Here is a 21801-nt window from a genome sequence, read left to right as displayed (position 1 = left end):
TAGAAAATTAAATAATGTGCCTGTGGTGATGCACATATTAATGTAATAAAGCTTCAAAAATATTTCTGAGTGATTCTAAAGCTCATACTCTCTACACTCCATCCTGTTGGCCTCAGAAAACTAAAGGAAAGTAGAGCACATTTTACTTTCAAACACTCCTTTACTTATAACTGGTTTACATCTCAATAAAGCCAACATAAGTTCAAAATAGTATTAATTGAAAATGCATTTAATACACCTAACCTACTAAACATCATAGCTTAGCCTAGCCTTCTTTAGATGTGCTCAGAACACTTACATTAGCCTATAGTTGAGCAAAATCATGTATCAGTTGTTTGCCCCAATGATCGCATGGCTGATGGAGAGCTATAGCTTGGTGCTCAACAACATAAGAGTGTCGTACTGCATATCGCTAGCCTGAGAAAATATCAAATAGCAAAATATGAAGTACAGTTTCTACTGAATGTGTATCACTTTACACCATTATAAAGTTAAAAAATCATAAGTTAAATCATAATATTTAAATTATAAAAACAAATCAATATTTTTAGATCACAAAAGTATCATAAATAGTTAACAAACTATATATAGTTTATTGTATATGTGTATGTGTGTGTGTGTGCATGTACACAGTCTAGAGAGAGAGTATTGTAAGTAGTTTAAAATCTAAGAGTGTTATATATCTAATAAGTTTGAGACAAAAAGCAGGATAACCCACTGGAGGAGGTCTGTTCATTACTGGAAATGCAAGATCAGACGAGACGTTAAAGGACAGTGCTAGATACATGGAATCATAAAATTACATGAGTGATAATCATGAACGTTTATGAGCTGAACAAGGGAGTGAGAGTATATATATATATATAGAGAGAGAAGCAAATCATCAATAAAAGAGCATTGGGGGATGTCTAAGAAATCAAGGTGGCAAGAATAAAAAGGACTCAAGAATAAGATAGACAGGAAGAAGTAAATCAATTGATAAACCAACAATAATAAATTACAGTATATGTTATAAACAAATAATAGCAAGACAACAAAAACAAAAAAGAACAGTATTTTTCCTAAAAGTGCTGATACTGCTATGGTGAAGTAGTCTTTATATTTAGAATGAATTAATTATAAATATTATGTTTTTAGATATTTGAAATTAAATTTATCAATAAGACAGCATATTCTTCTCTTTCAAAATAAATATGAAGCATTTTATACTTTTACATAACCAAAATTTAAATAAAACAAAAAACAATCTTTTTATTTTACTATCACAAATGAAAAGAAAGTCAAAAATTTAAAATACAAATAATCAGGTATTTTGATATATAGTATAAAAAACCCTCAAACTTATTATCTCAAGTATTTGAAAGTTATATCATGTTTCATTCTCATTTAAAAGGCTATGGATTTTTGTAAGTAAAATGATACAAACTGTAAAATATCTAACTGAATAAAAATCGAATAGCTAAGTTCACAAGCCTCATGGGATATAGTTCATAAAAATATTTTTTGAAAATCCTTAGTAGGAAAAATAATTTTATTATATTTATTTACACTTTAAAATCATGTTTAAGTTTGAGGTAAATACTAGCACATTAAAAATTATTCACTTTTTCATACAAGACTAATTTGGGTATTTTAAATAATAGTGAAAACAGTTCAATTAGAATTTCTAGTAAAGATGTCGATATATACAGATAATACAGACAAGTTTTTATAACAAAAAGTTAAGGATATTGAAAATGAGGTGATTCTATTTACAAGAAAACAAAACAGCTTATTCAAGATTGTGCAGGGCTCTCATCTCATCTCTAACTGCTAAAGCACATATGTCTTGTTTGGAAATTTATTTTTAAAGAAATATCTTTTAACATGATGATCTTAAGATAACACATCAAATTAAAACGAAGTATGTTTATAGATTAAATGCAAGTCTATTGGACAAAAATAAAATTTTTGATACTCAGAATGTATAACACAACCAGCATCCAAAATGTTTTTTATAGGTATTTTAAAAGCAAACTTCTTTATATAATATAATAGCTAACCGAGTATTTCACAAAAAAATGGTTTGTAGTTCATTCATTCCAGAGCTGGAATATAAGAATGGATGATACGTATTATTGATAAAGCTAATTAGAGAAAGTAGAAAACTCCAAAGCCCCCAGCAAAGGTTTTGCTGAAGGCAGAGTTTAAATATATTATCAGAGCTTCCTTCATAGGAGAGCAGGATACAACTATTTGGTTGTCCCCATTATGCCAAGAAGTATTACAAAAAAAGAGAAAGTACGTAAATTTTAAAAAAATCAAACATTTGTTTCCTGGAGTTAAAACTACCATCATTTGGTGGTTAATAACTATTTTTGTATTAATTAATAGGTGATAATACAAAGAACAGATGATATTCATTTTATTTATTTTTTGTCCCTATAGTGGCTTAATTTCCAAAATCTGTTTCAAGCCTGATTCATGTTTTAAATATGATGAACAAAATGAATGAGATTATTTTTACTGTGGCTTTTATATTTCTCATTTACACATGACCCTCATAAGTTTCAAAGAATAATTTGTTTCTCTAGCATCTGAAATATACTTAGTAAATTGTATTTATATACTGCATTTTACCATTCTACTTTGAAACAGTTAAAGTAAATCAATAAAATGGTGAATGTCAAAATTGTCAAATCTATAAATCAGAAAGTTTTCACTTTCCAATATATAAAAGTCTGCATCTAATGTCTAAAACTTGTTTGCAAATATTCCGAGAAATAAAGATGGCTAGTTATCAATAAGGTAAAAGTGGCAGATAAAAACAATTGATGAATCCAGTCATAGGGCACAAATGCTAATTGCATTGCTCCTTTAATTTTCTAGCTTTGAAGATTGAAAATATAGTTTGGGGAAGAACCCAATGAAAGATTCCTATATATCTGCCAGGGTGACTAAAATTAACAAGATTGATAATAACAGGATTAATACAATAATGTGAGAGTGTAAATTTGTACAGATGTTTTGGAAAAGTAGATATTTGGCTATATCTATTAATGGTGAATATATGCATATCTTAAACAGAGTATTCCAACCCAATATATGACCAATAAAAAAGGCACACATGTTCTCCAGAATTCAAACAAGAATGTTCATAGTTATATCATTTATTGTAGTTAACAACAGAAACAGAACCAGATAGTCTTCAATAGAATAGAATAATACTATATGATTGGATATATATAATGGAATACACAAAATTAATCTATATTATAAGAATTCAGGAAAAAATTACTATCTAGGGAAAAAGAAGGGACTGTGAGGGCACAGGCAGAAGGCTGTTGGAATGCAGGTCATCTTTTACTTTATATAAGTGGTAGTTAGCTGAGTACATTCAGTTTGTGGTAGTTATTTATCTTTACACTATTGATTTGTACACTATTTCTATGTATGATATTCTTCAATTAATTTTTTTATAAGTTTCCCTTTAAAAAGCCTGACTTGTTTTCATTTTAGTCTATGATAAAATTTCTCTTATATTTTCTGGAATATATTCTAGACTATGTGCCAGGTAATATTTTACCACTGGGGATCCAAAAGTAAATGAACATACAAGATCCTAGCTCAAGTAGGGTCTACATTCTCCCTAGAGATGAGGAAAAAAAAAAGAAAAGAGTAAACTAATGAATAAACAGTATCATTGAAGAACATGAAAAAAATAAGCTTATATGATAGCTACTTTAGGGAGGATGGCATTATTTTTAATAAGATGAGATTAAGCAAGAAGCATAAAGAGCTAGCCAAAGGAAAACGTGAGGAATGGACATTCAAACCAAAGGAAGCATAAGATAGTTCAAATGCCCCCAAAGAAGCCTTGCCACATTTGAGGAGAAAGCATGAAAGTATAGCTTGGCGGCTACAAGTGGAGATCAAGTTTCAAAGGGAGGCTGGGTGAGGTCACATAGGATTTTAGAGGCCACGGCAAGAATTCAGTCTTATTTTACATAAAATTGGGGTTCATTGAAGGGTTTTGAAAGAGAACAGTATCCACTATTTAGATTTTTAAGAAGTTGCTGCTGGCTGGTATGTGGTAAACCATCTGAAGAGAGCATTTGATGATGCAAGCAGACTAGAGGAAACCACTGTAGAAGAGATCATGGTGACAAACTTGTGTGGTGGCTGCGTAGAATATATCAGACTCGATATTTATGTGACAAAAAAGAATGAGGAAGGCATAAAGGATATCTCTTAGTTTTGTGACTTATGAAAATGGTGGTGTGATTTGCTGAGGGAACTGACATATGTTAAATCTGAGCAGAGTAAATGGGTGGTGGGGTCCTGAGATTTTTTATTTTTTAGATAGGAGTTACTGGAGCACTTATGGGGATGATCCATTAGGGAGGGATGAGTTGAAGATGCAGCCAGTCAAGGGGAAGATTTAGGAGGATCTCTGAGAACAGGTTGTGGATAACAGCAGGCATCTTCCTCTTCTATAATTTGAGCAGAGACAGGGATTAGGGTACAGGTACCACTTCTTGTCCAGATTAAGTGGAGACGACATGGAATAGAAACTGTCCCACTGATTTTAGAAATTTTATAATTTTAATGTGAGGCAAGGCCATGAGCTGAGACCCCAGGTTAAGGGGATCTGGAGGCTGGGTGGGGGAGAGGCATGACAGACAGAAGAGGACAGGGCAAGCTCCTTTCTGATTCAGCCTCTTTGAAGTGTGCTCCTCTGGGCAAGTCTACGAACTTCTATGACTTCAGTCTATTCTTACACAAAATGAAGTTAATAATACCTGCCAACTTCCAGAGATTCCAGAAAGAAACAAGAATATGCAGTTAACAAGGGTAACTACACATATGCAATTAAATTATAAATTATATAATTTAAATAAATCAATAGATGATTATAATCCACAAAAATTGTACTAAATTCATTTTTTGTCCATTGAAATGCCTTTTGCCAAAATGTGCTACTTTTATATTTTATAAAATCATTATTTTCTTATGTAGTAATTTGTAATGAAATGCAATAAATTGGAGAAAATGTACTGTTATTATATGAGCACTTAACATACACAAAAATAAATTGTGGACTCTGCAGGAGAAATGTATACTTTGATAAAGATCTGAAGGGCAGACTCTGAGTTGAACATTTAGATAGAACAGATCAATAACAATTAAACACAATCCGATTTGAAGCAATTGTTATTTTAAATATTTTATGTCTCTTAGAAAATCAAATTTTTTAAAAGAACGCTTTTTTGTTGTTAATAAATTGGAAACAGAAACATATTAGCTAACAGTAAACTATTCTTGTACAGTTTATTGATTGGAACAATCTAGCCTTTTCATTGAGTTAATGTGTTGCTTTTTCATTTTAAACGTTTGGCATTTCCTTTGGTAAAAAAAAAAATAATCATAATCATTTCCAGGATGCTGACAGTGTCCTAGTTTACTTCTTTCTGAAAGCCACAATTTTATATGTGGAAGAGTCAGCACTTCTAGCATGCTAATACCAAATTTATGTTAAAAATACCTTTTTGCATACACATGAAATCCTCCTTAGCACTGTACTAGAAATGGAGTGAGATGCTTTATGAGAGAAACAAGCTCTTCCTAACTGTTACATATCTCCTGAGTCACACAAGAGCTTCCTTTCAAGTTGATGTGAGCATCTCATCTGAAAGGGTGACTCATGTCTTGGCAATTTGAAACGAGGGATATTCATATACTACTGATCCTGGTCATTTCATTCCTTTTATTACTTGAGTGAGAGATAAATGGCTCAAAGTAAAATTTTCTATGAAACTTCTAGAAATTCTGTTTAAAAGCTCTGAGACAATAACTTTAAAATTTACTTTACAGAATACATCCAACAAACTTAGAAAAGTGGTCTTTAAATATCCTAGAAAACACAAAATGTCATAGATTTTGGCAAGTTATATAATTATAGGGAAAAGAGTTGAATATACAGCACTCTGAAGGATACAGTGAGCCCAGTAGTCAAGCAATATTCACAACCTTTAAACTAACATGAATGAACTGACTGATTATCGGTACCTGGAACATTACGGGGAAGGAGTGTGGGTTTAGTTTTTAGTATTGAAGCATTTCAGAAGAACAGATGGCTATAATATTCAGGTATATTCTTCGAAGTCACATAAGGTGACTTTGGAGAAAGAGGTGAATGAGGACTGGGGGAGATTAACGAGATTAGAATGCATGGTAGAGTCACAAACAGGAACAAGAAAAAATAGGATGTTTAGAAATATGATATCATCCTAATAGGAAAAAAAGAAGTAGGAACTGCTATGGACTGGACTGCAATTCCTCCCCCCCTCCCAATTAATATGTTAAATTACTTTAATGAGGCCTGTCTCCAGATATCCAACGTGATGGTATCTGGAGATGGGCCTTATTAAGGTAATTTGGTTTAGATGAAGTAATGAGGGTAGGAGCTTCATGATGGGATTAACATCCTTATAGGAAAAAACACTAAAGAGCTTGTTCTCTGCCATATGAACACACAGCAAGAAGGTGGCCATCTATAAAATAGGAAGAGAGCTCTTACCAGAGAACCAGCTGGCACCTTAATCTTTGACTTCCCAGATTTACGCGGCTGCCTGAGCTAATACAGAAACAAATACAAATTTGGAGGAACTTGAGATTGAAGAGTGGGAAAAGAGATGAGTGGGGCAGGACACAAAGACAGAAACAAGGCTGAAAACAAGTTAAGAAACAAACAATAAAACAAGAAAGAATCAGATTGATATATTGATTTGTAGAGATTTTAATGCTCTAATACAATGTAATATTATGTCATACTGTCATATGAATAAAATAACACACTTAAAAATGTCAAAATAGTCTGTGGACATATAATATTTCTGTCTACATCTATATCTATATATATTTATACATCCATGTTTTATAGGTGTATAAACAAAAGTATAGTTGAATAAAAAATTACGATTTTTAGAGATTTCATCTGAGTAAGATTGAAGAAAGGGAAATGGAGGTTATTAATCTTTCTTATCATTTGGCTTGTTAAACCTACCACTTAAGGAATTAGTAGAATTAATACAAGAAATCAGAAAAGCCAAACAAATAAGAGAAAAATAAAACAGTACTTGATCGTGTATCAGGGATGAATATGTGACTCAGACCTGCCTCTGGGTGCTTAGCCAGGCTTTTGGAAGCAGATCATGACATTTGGATTAAGAAAATAGAGCTCAGATGGATAATTTGTTCTGGTGCCTACAATGTCACCAACTTGCGAGAGCAGGGGAGACTAGTTTGCATTACTCATTGTGGTTCTCCCTCCTGTCCTGACTGGCTCATGAGGAGGTGGGCAGGTCATACTGCCACTCTTAGAAACACTTGTTAAATAGGGTTTCTCTAACCAGGTGTGAACAAACAATATCCATGGAACACTTTAAAGATTGAAATAAAAGTGTAATTAGTCAAACGTTATTAGATGATTTGCCTTACTCCATTATTCTATTTTTCATACATTCAAAATTTGTTCAACATTTTCCTATGAACATTTTCATAAATGTTATGCTTTAAACATGAGAAAAAGCCATTCAAACTGGAAGGATAAATAACTTTTTTCCCCTATTGAAGAGTTTTGAGAAGGTTAAGCAATATTCCCACACACACTTTTAAAAAAAAATAGATTAGTAAAAGAACAAAGATTTCTACATTCTCACTCTTAATCCATCTTTGTTAATCATACTAGGTCATGCCTTCTATAATCTGTAAGGTGCATATGGTAATTAACTCTGCTTTTTAAAAATAATATCACTTAGAATTTGAATAAATATGTCCTATACTGCAAAAGTTCAACAGGGAGAGGGATTTTTTTTCTATACATTCTATATTTTTCTTTACTTGTGTGATAACGTTTGCATTGTTACATAAATGAATAATCTAGCTCAGGAAGCTATATAAGATAATTCAATACATTTTAAATCACACTTGGACACAGGAACCAGAAGTCCAGTAAATTTATATAAATCGCAGTACTATATACTTATTGAGGAAAAGAAAATACACATTAAGTAGGATATATTATTTTCTTTCATTAGGGAAATTAAGGCTTACTTTTTTAAAGAAACATCCTACAAGTTTGACATAATAACTTTTTAATTCATTTAATGTCAAACAATATAACAAACCCAGATTAATCGTATAATTATTACATCTTTATTTCAGAACATTTACATGATGCCTTGTTTATAAAAAAGGCAGAACTTAATATATTTATACTTCCTTTTAGTAGCTATATGAACTCCCTATTGTTACTGTAATAAAGTACCAGAGACTTAGTAGCTTCCAACAACATATTACTGTCTTCTAGTTCCTTAGGTCGGAAGTCTGAAATTAGTCAACACTGAGCTAAAAGCAATGTGTCAGTGTGGCTGCCTTTCTTTCTAGAGGCTGTAGGAGGGAATCCATTTTCTGGCCTTCTGCAGTTTCTAGAGGCTGCCCCGAATACTTGATTCTTGTCTCTCTTCTTCCATATTCCAATCCAGCAAGCTCAGATTGAGTCCTTTTCACTTGGCATCACTGACCTCCTATCTGCCTCCTATTTCCTTCTCCCTATTTTAGATTAGCAATCTTAATTCTTTCTGCATTCTTAATGCTCCTCTGCCATGTAACATAACATATTCACAGGTTAGAGAAATTAGGATTCGTCATCTTTGGGGGCCATTATTTTGCCTACCTCATTCCCCTTCAATGGCCTCACATACAGCACTAATATATCATTTAAATTGTTCAGCATATTGTGACTCCTCGCATAAAACTGAGTTTCAGAAGTAACATCATTTAATATATCTGATTATAAACATTTTAAGTAAAATTTGCTTGATAACATACTAGGTAATCCAGATTATTATCATCTGTTTAGATTAAAACAGAATGTGGTTATAAAGTCATACGTTCTGTGTGTGTGTGTGTGCGTGTGTGTGTGTCTTGGAATAGTTTTATGAAAGAACTCTTTAATTGATTTGAGCATCATTGAAATAATCTGCAATGCAGCAACCTTGCATATTTTCTTATAGATCAGTTCACAACTTTATAGTCACCTCACACCTGTAGCTGAAATTGTAGACGTATATCTCCGTTCTTAATGTATTTCTCCTACAATTCAAAGGTTTGACATAAATCACTTGTAAAATGGTGAAGTAAAAACATACAGTCCCTTAACTGGAATACTGGCTACAGAAAAATTCATATCTACTATTCTTTCATTATAATTTTTTGTAGAATAATTTTGGGTCATCAAGAAGCAAAATTTTCAGTTGTCAGTAAAGGAGGTATATTTTATGCTGCAAACTTGTCAGATCTGAATAGCAATAACTGTAACATCAAACTTTAGGTAAAGTCAACAAAAACATTAGAAGACAAAAACTAATTAATAAATAAAATCCATAGATGATTAAAGCAATAATTTCATGTCAATATTTGCTTTTCTTAAATTAAGAAACTTTTTAGTTATTTCTAATCTCAGGTGCACATTGACTTGAAAATTATTAATATAAATAGATAAGTGAAAAAAGTAAGCAACTAGAATGAATAAGTACTATAAAAAAGAACATTTTTTTAAAAAACTTAAGGAAATGAATTTCTTCTACCTAAAATAAAAATGTCCAGAAGGTGTATGTTGAATATGTGTTTATATGTGTTTGGGAGTTTCCATTTCAATAACAAATGTTTTTTGAAACGGTGTTGTCCTTGAAATACACTTTCTCCTGGCTTTTGAGATACTTCGCAGGTAGGCTTTCTTATTCCCTCAAGAGCTACTGCTTCCCAAGTGCCTATGTTGGTTTTTCATTTTCCCAACCTAGAGGTGCTCAAGGTCCTGATCCTTGTTTTTCATCATTTTGTTCACAAATTTCTTTACTTTAAATGCAACTTATGTTTGATGACTCTTGATTTCCTACCTCCAGTAGGTAGCTCTCCTCTGAACTACATATTTGTGTATGCAACTGGTTCCATGTCATTCCCACTTAGATATCTCAATCTAAAAATGTACAAAAGTCATTTCTTCCTATCTACTGTCTGCTCCCCTTTCCCCTGCCAAACTTACTTCTTCTCAATTTTTTTCCCTTCTTAGAGAATGAGTAACTCAGCTTTCTAATTACTCAGGATACATTAAACAAAATTTATTCTTTACCCTCGCTTTCCCCCACCACCCATATGTCCTATATAACATCAAGTCCTGTCAGCATTATTTTCAAGATAAACATAGAATCCAACCTCTTCTCTCTGCTTCTATTGCTTTCACTCTAGTGCAAGTCGCCATCTTCTCACCTCGGAATTATCGAAATAGCTCTGTAATTGGCTTCTCTTTAGTCTAACTGCAACACAGAATCTGCTGCTGAAATATAAATCAGATCATGCCACATCTCTGCTTGGAAATATCCAACGCCATCTCAATTCTCCTACAAAAAAATCCGAAGTCCTTACACTGATCTGTAAGATCTACACACGATCTGGTGTCTATTGTCTCCTCCCATGCTCCATTTCTGTCACTTCACTCCACCTAGTCTGGTCTTGTTGCTCTTCTTCTAACGGGTCAGGCACGCTCCTCCCCAAGACTTTTGCTCTTGCTTTTCACTCTCCCTGGAATATAGTTTCTCAGGCACCAACATTGTTCATATTTATACTTCCTGTAAGGCTGTATTAAAAGTAACCTTCTCAGTGAGGGCCTCCGAGCCATAATAGCTAGAATATCAAACCAAAACCCATCGCTTCAAAAGCTTTGTTCCACATCTGACTTTTATTTTAGCCCCTTAACAATTTTCATTTTCTACAAGTAATATACAATATCATTTCCCTTATTTGCCCTCTCTTCCCAAATATAAACTTCATAAATGAATTTAATATTTAATATAACATTTAATTTGGCTGTATTTTTGATTTTAAAAAAATGGTTAATCCTCTAAAAGTAATGTTGTGGCCCAAGGCATATCCTACAATGTCATATGGATTATTTCTAATTAAAATCACCTGAGAAGCAGCAGTAGAGGAAGGAGCTCTCTGATTCTCCTTTGTTCCCCTAAAAGGAGGAAATAAATCTACCAAGTGACTGGTGCCCTCCCTGCTCCTGAAGGAAAAGAGATAACATTATCACAGAGTTAAAAAAAACAGAGTTGAAAAAAAAGTATAAATAAAAATGTAACGCCTTATTAATTTACTACCCAAGCCCAAACCTTGCTTAGATTCCTTTCTAATGAGCTCGCTAACTTTCTTTGCCCTGTCAACTTCTCACAAATTTATCGTTTCTTTGTCTAAACAATATAAAAGAGGTGCTTAGTTTGATCACACATTAATTTTTTCCCCCTATTAATCGAGTCTTGTGCCAATTTTATAAGATCAGTCATAAGAATTAAAGAAGGGCAGAGGGGGGGAAATTCTTGCCCTTCTCAACAGTAGAATATCAATCACCAGAACTGCAAATCTTACTGAATAGTCTTCTGAAACTGGTTTACTTTTCAATCGATAATACAAGGTTTTTTTATCTATTGCTCAGTTAAATTGAAACAATCAGCCAGTATGTAAGTTCTCCATGAAAGCAGCAAAATTACCTACAAATAAAATAATTTTCATGATTCATTTAAATTCTAACACACGATCAAGCTAGAAGGTACTAATTACACATGTTTAAAAATATAGATAATATAAATCTTATAAAAAGTTGGAAGGAGGATACACATTCTTGCCTCAATACATTACCCAACTAAATAGAATTTTTTGAAATCTTTTCTGAAATCACAGCATATAAATTTTTGTATCAAGTTTACTATCATATGCAATTTCCATAAAGTTTGCATTATTTAGATTGATTCAAATTCTTAATTTTAACATCTTGAAGGGTTTCTTCATTTTTTATACTTTGGATTATTTCCTACTAGTTTATTCTCAGAAAGGAATCTGCCTTCTTCTGTCTCTGGCAATGGACTGCAAACTGGTATAATAATTTTCACTTTCATTAGAAATAACTATAAATAAGAGTTTTATCACACCTTAGCCAACACTCACATTTGTTTCAAAAAGTCTTTGAAATGTGATGACTCAATAGGTTATCCATTGAATAGATTCAATGCCATCCTGTCGTCACTTAAATCTCATTGATAATTAGGAGGTTAACCCAGATAAACATTTTAATACAAAAAAAAAAAAAAAAAAACTTTTGGTATCAGACTGAAAATAATGAGATTAAGAGAAATTGCCAGTTATATTGGATTGTGCATAATTATATATGTCATATATACTGACTCTAAAAGCCTAATAATAATAATAAATATCTATTTGAAGACCCTTATGGTCATGTAAACATAAAATGAAATGGCAATGATAGCTCAGTTCCTCTTTTCAGTGAAGGCATTTGCAAAACCCAAATCACTTTATCGGTAATTCATCTATCATATTCCATGCAGTGCGAGTAAAATATTAAATGAGACATAGTCTTCCTGAGCTCAGAAAAGTGACATATTTGCAAATATGTCACTCACATATTTTTAGGGATTAAACTCTATTCATTTTATTCCCAGAGTACCAAAAATTTTCCTAAATGGCTATAGCCAAGCAATGTAGAAGTTTGCGTATCAGAATTTTTTATTATCTACAGAAGCAACATCCAGCATGACAAGAGCAAATATCCTAGAGCAAATATTCCTCTCATATCAGCTCTCATATTTCACCAATGTTCATTTATTTTCCTGGAAACTGCAACACACTTAAAAGTCAAAACACTGTCAGCAATAATAGATTCTAAATTATTTAATTTGTGTTGGACTTTTCATTTAAAAAATTACAGATTACTTAAATGAATGACAGTGTATCTATACAATCATATGCAATAGTCAAAATGTATAACACTCAATATGGCAGGGACATCGATCGACCTGAAATTACCCTGATCTAATGAGAAGAGAAAGCTGTGAACTATGTATTCTTACCATTGAATAAGACTTAAATATCAGTCCTGTGCAAAAGGGCATTCTGGGTTATTGTTAAATATTCATGAATTCTCTATATAATAACATGGGAGAGTGAACATGCTATAAAATCAGTTTGGTATAATATTGTGTTTGTGTACATGTGCTATGTGAATGTATGCATCTCTATATAACTATATCTTTAAATCTATATTCATTTCATAATTATATGTAAACATACATATTAGCCTATTTTTTTTTTTAAAAAAACATTTAAAATGTGGACCAAATTGGTAATAATGGTTATTCTTCAAGAGTGAACTTCAAGGTACAATCTACGTTTTAAATTTCTGTATTTTTAAACAAATTATAAATGTGAATACTATGGGAAAGAATGGAAATGAGAGAGGAAATTAAGGTTTATTCATAATTTAAGTTACATATTTTAATATGAAGATGTATCACTTCACCCATGAAACAACACTTTGAGTTAATACTGCCATTTCTTATAGATGATTTTCAACTACCCTAGAATAGCTGGAAGATTTGCCATTTTGAGTCAATTCAGACTAATTAAATCACCAGAGACATTGAATCTATAATTTACCAACATTGGTGTAGACCTTTATAAATTACAACCCATTTCAACACCTTGTATAATTTGGTTTTAATGCCTATTCTCATGTCTTTTTGCAGATGGAGAAAAGTCGCCTATGTATGTGTCCAAGTGACATGTGACTCACATGATCCATGGCAGGATCCAAGTTCTACCAAGTGTTCAAATCATTAAGCCTGCCCCTCCTCCCCCCGCCCCGCCCCTGTGCTTTACGTCACCACCAGTTAAGAACTATGCTTTTTAAACCAAAATGTTTTCCTTTTACTTCTGGAGCCTTTGAACATCATAAACCACCCCAAGCACATGGAATTACTAGAGTGAACACCCACTCTGATACCCCATACATACATATACTCCAGAAATTATTGAAAGCAATTGTGGAGTAGAGACAATCAGTGTGTTTCGTTTATTATTTATAATAAAAGCTCATCTGAAAAAACAAATGAAACTGAAATTTGTCTTCAGCCTCAATATCTATATTTTCCTTTTCTCAGTTTTTTTCCTCTTGTTCCCACAAATGTTAGTGTATGATCATATGTAGTATACTATATATACACTACATCATTAGATATAGTATGTGATGATATATAGCTCAATCTCTCAGTTCACAGAAAAAAAAAAATAATACTGGTTAGCTCTTCCACAATTTTGTGTTAGGGAGCTAATGAATCACCTCCAAGTTGAAATCCATTCAAAGCAAGAGAAGGGGAATTATCACAGAGCTCCTAAACTGAACAATATACACAGGCAGTTGCCTACTGAAACAGTGTGTTGCATGATCCTAATCTTTGGTTTTTCCTAGAGCAATGGTTTTCAATAGAAGAGGGGTAAAACTCCACAGGGAACAGTCAACAATGTCTTGAGATATTTTTGGCTCTCACAATTTGGGGGTGCTGCTACTGTCATCGAGTGGGTAGAAAATAGGAATACTGCCAGGCATCTTACACAACACAGAACAGTCCCCCCGACCCCAGCATGAGAATTATATAGACCCAAATATCAATGGCAGTGAGGTTAAGAAGCACTAATCTAGAATACAGTTTAATAGACATGTACAATGCAACTACAAGGAAGGAATATAATTAAGCAAATTAAAGAGTTTAAAGTTCTGTATATTTTTTTTAAAAAGCTAAAGGACACTTTATATACTTTCTACTTTCAATCTATATATCTCTCTCTCTTACTTTTCACTTGACTCCACTGCAGCTGATATATTCATTCCAGATAAGTACATTTTTCCAGGTCAATCAGTTAAATATGTTCTACCCTATATCTGTTGAAATGCATGCGCATATTTAGATTCTAAAGGATAATTTTATTAGGGTGCAAATATATAAGATACACTGCAGTCTTCTAATCATCAACAAGCCAAATACAGGACAAATGGGACACACAAACTTGTAAACATGTGGTTTATATTTAACAGACCATAAAAATCAACAAAAAGCATAAGAATGATCTTTATATAAGCCAAATGGAAAAAGTACTTTATATTTACTATATATAGCACACTTCATATAAAGAATTTATAAACTTGGACTGACTATTTATTCTCATGATTCCACTATATCTATTTGAAACAGGTCATCAGGAAGAATAATAATTTCTATATTGCTCAATGTATAGACTTTATTCAAGCATTGGTTGCTATTGACCATGCTTGCAACTGCTATAGCTAATTATATTCAACATTCACTGGATAGAGAGTCACGGTTTGAGTTTCCTGTCATTTACCTTCATTCTACTGTTATTCTCCTTTGCTATTGGGTATCTTCATTTGGACATTTCTATTGCATCTAAAATAGCAAATTCTCATTTTCTACCTTTCATATTGTCAGGATAGGAGATCAAACTTGACCGTTAGTTTAAATTTATGTTTCGCACTCCCCTTAAGTTAGCTACCCCTGTGAAAAAGCATCAGCAGTATGGTTATAAAATACTTATCACCAAGGCCCATTAAATGAATGCCTTATTAAGTAAATAAATAGCCTGACCTACACTAAGTTAATTTATTATCAGGAAATTTGAAATTACATATATAACAGGAGGCTTGAAAGAGACTAAAATAATGGTTGGTGCTTGGAACAGAGTATTAAGGATACAGAACTAAATCTTCAGCTAGTATCACATCCTTCCTCCTCCCACATCTACCAAGGTACATGTGAGATCTAGTCTGGACCTTAAACTCTTGATTTAAAATTAAATATTTTCTCTGAGAAGTCCACTAAACATAGAACAATCATGGCAGAAGGAAAATCCTCTGTTTTAAAAAAAATCTATGGGTGATCCTGGAGTGGAAAATAAAGGTTCCAAAACACAGTCAGAGCCTATAGTTCATTTTGTTTTTTGCTCTTTTTTTTTGGCTGCATAATAAAATCTTTCTCTGATCCATCTCTCTCAGCTCAAAGCAGTGATGCCATCACCTGAGCAAACGGAAGACCATAATAATTTTAGCTAAGATTTTTATTTTAGTATTTCTTGATTTCCAGCAGAGAAGTAGCAAGGAGCATTTGCTGTTGATTTATCTAAAATTTCATTAAGTACAACATGCATTGATTAAAGAAATACTTTAATAACTAGCTAATAAAATTCTATTCCTTCACCTGTTACATATGACAGATTTTCCTAGTTCCACATTTGTACACATAACACACACATGAACACACACAGAGGCATATAAACATGCGTAAGACATAATTTTACCTTGTTTGTAAGACGTGGAAATGACAAAATAATTGTTATTTCCAGACTCAAACAAATCATGTTCAGAAAGTTAAGAAAGGGGAATGAATCAGAGTTAACAAACATTAGGGCATATACTAAATAAAGTATGTTGCTGATCACAGGAGCTTACCTAATTCTTTTTCATGCATCATTTATAATGTCCTTTAAAAGAAAAGTTTTATCTTAAGCTTTGATAAGCATTTATGAAAGTGATTCATGAAAAAAAAAGAGGAAAGAAAAAATGAGCCTTGCTTTGCTGCAGCTTCAGGGCTCAGATTTCATATAATTTTACAGGATACCAGAAAAAGCAATAATTTAAAAAGCACTATCAAAATTTCAATTTCAACATCTCTGTTTCTATTCTGACAGTGGTTTCCCTCACTTTTACAGACAGACATACATGACAGCTGATTTTGATGCCATCATTATTTAAATGTGCCTTGCAGAGTATTCTTCCAACTTCTTCAGGGGCAGGGCAGATAACAGCACACCCCCAGATAAACATAAACAGAGACCAGCTGGATTATTAGACTCACATTCCATAGGCTCTCTGGCAACATTCCTGGATAAGAATTTAAAAAACAAACAAACAAACAAAAAAAACGTATTCTAGCGATAAGGCTTATGAAGCATTCACTACAACTTTCCCATTTGCACCAGATCCTGTGAAACCAATCCGAGAGGAAGATTTCACCAAATACTGTTTTGACTCAGAACTGTATAAGCATCCCCGATGTACAAATATATATAAATATATATACACACATATATATATTAATGTCACTACATAGTAAAGTGTTATTTATGGAAGCCTTACCTTGGCTGACTTGCCCTAACTGGTAGAAAGGAACTTAATGTATGAGAAGCAAAGAGGGGACTTTCCAGTGCTCACGGCACAGCTGCTCCCGTCCTCCGAGAGCCCAGACTCGGCTCCGCGCTCCTCCGAGCCCCGGGCTCCGCGGCTCGGTCTTCTGCAGCCCCGGAGCGCGCCTCTGATTGGCTGGCAGAGCCTGTCCGCCTGATCCTCTCCTCTCCGTCTCTCCTCCTTCCTATCCTCCCTGGCCCTCCTGTCCGCTGCCTTTCCCACTGCCGCCTTCTTTTCTCCCCTCCTCATCGTACATACTTTGGGGGCTGCACAAATTCTATAGCACGCACAGCGAACACCCTTTAGCCTCCTGAGCAAGGTCATGTGGAAAGCGATGCCATTAATAACAAGACAAATAAAAATAAATAAAAACGGTGGACCAACGGCATCGTCTTTAGTACCATCGACTCTTTAAATACGAAGGCCAGGACTCCGTGACAGTTTAGACCGTCAGTTCTCTGCGGGGGAGGAAAAACTGGGGAGCGAGAAAGGGTTTGACAGTCAGATGGAGTGGGAGTAGACAGCAGGAGGGAACTAGAGAAAAAGCAGGCAGGGCAAGGCACTGATGTGGCAGGCTGGTAATAAATTTTCCTATTCCCGTGCAAAGTCGTCACAGCCTGCTAAACATTCAACTGCTGGCTCATTCATCAGTGATCCACAGTCGGGTGGTAGCTGTGAGATTCAGCTTGAGCGATGCCCTTTAATGCCTTAACCAAAGCACTCAGGACATGGAGGGTTTATGAGATAGAGCTTTTCCTTGGAGGTCAGCATTGTATTTGTGAAGATGAATAGGAACTGCAGTGTCTTTCCTACTCCCTGTGCTTGTGCCTAGAAAACTCTGACACACACACACACACACGCACACACGCACGCACATACACACCTCCATCTTACTATTCCAGAATAAATTAAAACGATTCGTAATGTACATAGCTGTTGATAACATGGATTCCGAGACTGATTGGCTGTATTCAAAACTGATGTGAACAGCTGAAATAACTTTACTTTCTCCCAATACAAACTCACTTCACACTCATTCATTGCCAACATCGAGCATCCTCATTTAAAGTAGTGTAGTAAACAAGTGTAGGAGTTTTATCTAAATGAAATGGCTATTCCAAGGATCCCCTGGAAGATATATTTAGAATTATACAAGGCCCTCACTCATCGCAGCCACAGAGAACAGAGTAACTTGCTCTGGTGAGTTGATACTATAAATGCTCATGATCAGAGGGTTGAGTCAAAAAGACTCAGAAAGGGTTGTGTGATAGAGGGGTCAGGCTCTCTTCAAGCCAAAAGACATGGACTCAAATCCTGGCTCAAACGTTTCTCTCCACCTGAACCTGTGTAAGCTTTTCACTTCTCTGAGCCACAGGAGGCTTCTCTTTAATATGAGAAGGTAATCCTCACCTCAGAAGGTCTCTGTGACGATTAATGAATGTGGGAAACTTTCAATAAAGGTTAGTTAATTTCTAATCATCCCTTCCTTTTCACTTGAGAAAGGCCTAAGAGATTGAGAAGATCAAGTATGAGGCATTCAAAAGCCTTTAAAGGGCCTAGGAGGGAGCGTTTTTAATACAAGAAAGTTGTATTTGACTACCTTTATGTATCTTGAGTGATGTGAAATGCATGGGGATTTAATTTGTTTTGGGGTTTTGGTATGATTAAAGTAACCAACAGAAACAGTGAAAGAAGCACTCAAATTAGATTGTTTCTAATTGTGAAAGAATTGTGCAGTTAAGTGTGTAGTTATTCTTAAGAAAGATGTTAGAAGTCAATTAGAATTTGGAAATCTCCAAAATTTAAATTATCAGAGAAAAGTGGAACAGAAACAATAGCATTAGAACAATGAGCCAGTGTTGTATTATAGTTTGTATGTCTTCTCTCGTGCAACTTTTGATTTAAATTAGATTTTCCTTGCATAGTATCCAGGCATGTTCACATTCATTTTTGGTAATTGAAGAGAATCCATTTTGAATCTTTCTGTTGTTAATAAAGCCCTGAGAAACAAGGGAAGGAATAGTTATGAAAAATAAAGGGGATATAAAGAACTTTTGGTCTCTAAGAGATTATGTAGTTTAATTTTAAATGTTCACATTGTGACATTTTTCTGGAGAAGCCTATTTATATTGCTTCTTCTACTTGAATGAAATAAAATGTTTGCCAGCTTGCTACTGAAGGTTTTGCTGAGACAACAGTAATGAGTATCCTAGGGACACACCTGAAAACGAAATGTGATTTTGCTAGTCTTCCTTAATGATTTTCCCTCATAAGACCGTAATAAGCACATCCAGTAGACAGCCATAATGGAAGTCAACAGGCACTTGCTCCTGAATGGGATGACATGCAGAGGGATTTGTCAGCATCACCAAACAATACAATCCAGTCCTAGAAAAAGAATCCATTCACCAAGGAGGATTTGTATCTGTGAGACTGCACTCAGATTAAGGGCACTAGATTCTCCACAAACCCAGTGATGCAATGCACACTGGACTTAAATGGCTTCCGAAGTTCGACATTCTGAAACCCTGCCAACTTTCCCTAGCCATAGAAAAGCAAAACTGTCAGCCACTTAGTGCATCTCTTATATTTTCAGGTTTAAAAGAAGAAAGTGAACCAATGTGAACATGCTGCTTGGGGAAAGCCAGGTGGTAGGCAGGTGTTTATTTTCTCCTTATGTCAAAGATTACTTCAAAAAACTGGACAATGTATCAGTCAGCAGAATTTATTACAGAGCTAATCTCTGAAACTGAAAGCATGGCCGTTTCTGATCCTGAGTCCCCACTTATGTTACCTTGGAAGAGTTATAAGAATCATTTTCACTGGTGACAGAGAAGCATCTAACATACGATTGATGATGGTCAGACTACAGAACCTAGAAAGATAAAATTGTAATGCTAACCTGTGATCATGCCCTGAGAGACAGACTCAGGAAATTGTCTCTTTAGATGACATCTCATGCTCAGTTTTACCCTGGAAATTCAGAAGGCTGATCAACATTTTCAAACCTAAATTAAAAATATATATATTAAAGAAATGTAGGGATAGCCTATGCTAAAATTCAATATTTAAAATAATCAACTACAGAAACATGATATCATAGTTAATTTTAATTAAATGGTTATTAGAATTATAAGATAACTTTAAAAATGATCTGATTATTTATAAACAAAGAAACAGTTGGTGAAAACATGAAGCAATATATAATTTCATTTGCAGTTATTTATTTTATGTGTTTGGGTAATCAGTACTATAGAGTATGCATACATTTACATATGTGCATATATATATATATATATATAGAGAGAGAGAGAGAGAGAGAGAGAGAGAGAGACAGACAGACAGAGACAGAGACAGAGACAGAGACAGAGAGAGAAAGAGAGAGATAATCCCCCAAAATTTACATTGGTAAAAATATTATCCCTAACTGTATAATTAAAGATAACCTAATAAAATTCACCTTCACTCACTCTATTATCACACTTAAGATTAAGAATTGCAGAGTACTGGAAAATATTGATGCAGAACAATAAAGAAGATAGATGAGAAATATTTTAAAGTTATCTATATATATAATTAATTGAAAAAATAGTGACTCCCTTACTCATAATAATAATTAGATTAATAAATGAACTTTTACTTATTTTAAGTTTTCTTCAGTGCTTGCAGGATATCAAAGAACCAATGTGCTGTTTTGGATCTAATGGGGGCAGTATCAATAACTAACCAAGGAAAAAGTAAAACCCCTCAACTATTGAATATATATTTTATTTCAAGAACATAGGTATTTGTTGCAGAATAAGTGATAAAATGAAGACAAAGGGTTCTAAGATAACTGAACATTTACTAAATGATGGATTATAGTTTTAAGTAATTAATTTGTAGACAAAGATCACACAAAGTACATGCCAGAATTAAAAATTATATGTATATATATAATTTCATTATATATATATAATTTCATATATATATAAAATCTGAAACACTGTCAGTAAACTTTGAAGATTTGGAGAGAATAAAATAGTGCAGTAAGACTAGAGATAAGCAAATATTTTCACAACTTTCAAACTTGATGGATTGTGGAGTCTATGAAATAAAAATAACAGAACTAAATGTGAAACCTGGCAACATTATGTTACAAGGTGATTTATGAAAGATATGGGCAGACTAGTAAGTAGTGAGGTCATCTGAGTCTGTATCATATTCACATAAGAGAATTTAGAATAACCTCACTGCTTCTATGACAGCATACTAGACAATAAAAAGGAGAAACATATATGTCATGATCTTTCTACATGTCATAATTATCTCTCTCATGATTTCATTATAGCCCACATGGAGAAATTTTAGTAAATTTAGAAAATTTAGAACATTTAGTAAAATTATTCAGTGTGGAAACTGGTTAAAGCACCATTCACACATGTTTAGAAATGTAGAGATCGTTACATGGAGGAAGGTTTCTGGAAGTGAGCTCCAGAGCTCTGAGTCCAAACCTCTGGTCATGGCATTTATCAAAGGTTTGAACACCGAAGTCATCCACTGAAACTGCATGCATTGCAAGAAGCCAGTATATTTATTTGGATGAAGAACTGGACATTTTTTAAGGTTCTACAAAGAAAATATACTACAGCTGGGTCTAAAAGTATGAGTGTATTAAA

The 21801-nt window shown here is 33.7% G+C and overlaps 1 protein-coding gene across 2 annotated transcripts in view; it reads right to left on the bottom strand.

Moving 5' to 3' along the window:
• Positions 1-17192, bottom strand: part of CDH18 (cadherin 18) — a 376381-nt gene extending 359189 nt beyond the window's left edge. For both annotated transcript variants that reach the window (XM_039842743.1, XM_039842742.1), the window contains exon 1: positions 17096-17192. The gene's annotated coding sequence lies outside the window, so the exon portion shown is untranslated. The remainder of the gene's footprint in view (positions 1-17095) is intronic.
• Between the last annotated feature and the right edge of the window lie 4609 nt (positions 17193-21801).

The sequence above is a fragment of the Pteropus medius genome, unplaced genomic scaffold (genome assembly GCF_902729225.1).
Source record: "Pteropus medius unplaced genomic scaffold, Ma_sr-lr_union100, whole genome shotgun sequence".
NCBI lineage: Eukaryota > Metazoa > Chordata > Mammalia > Chiroptera > Pteropodidae > Pteropus > Pteropus medius.
The sequence above is the reverse complement of the archived record's forward strand: the minus strand, read 5'-3'. Positions and strand labels throughout refer to the sequence as shown.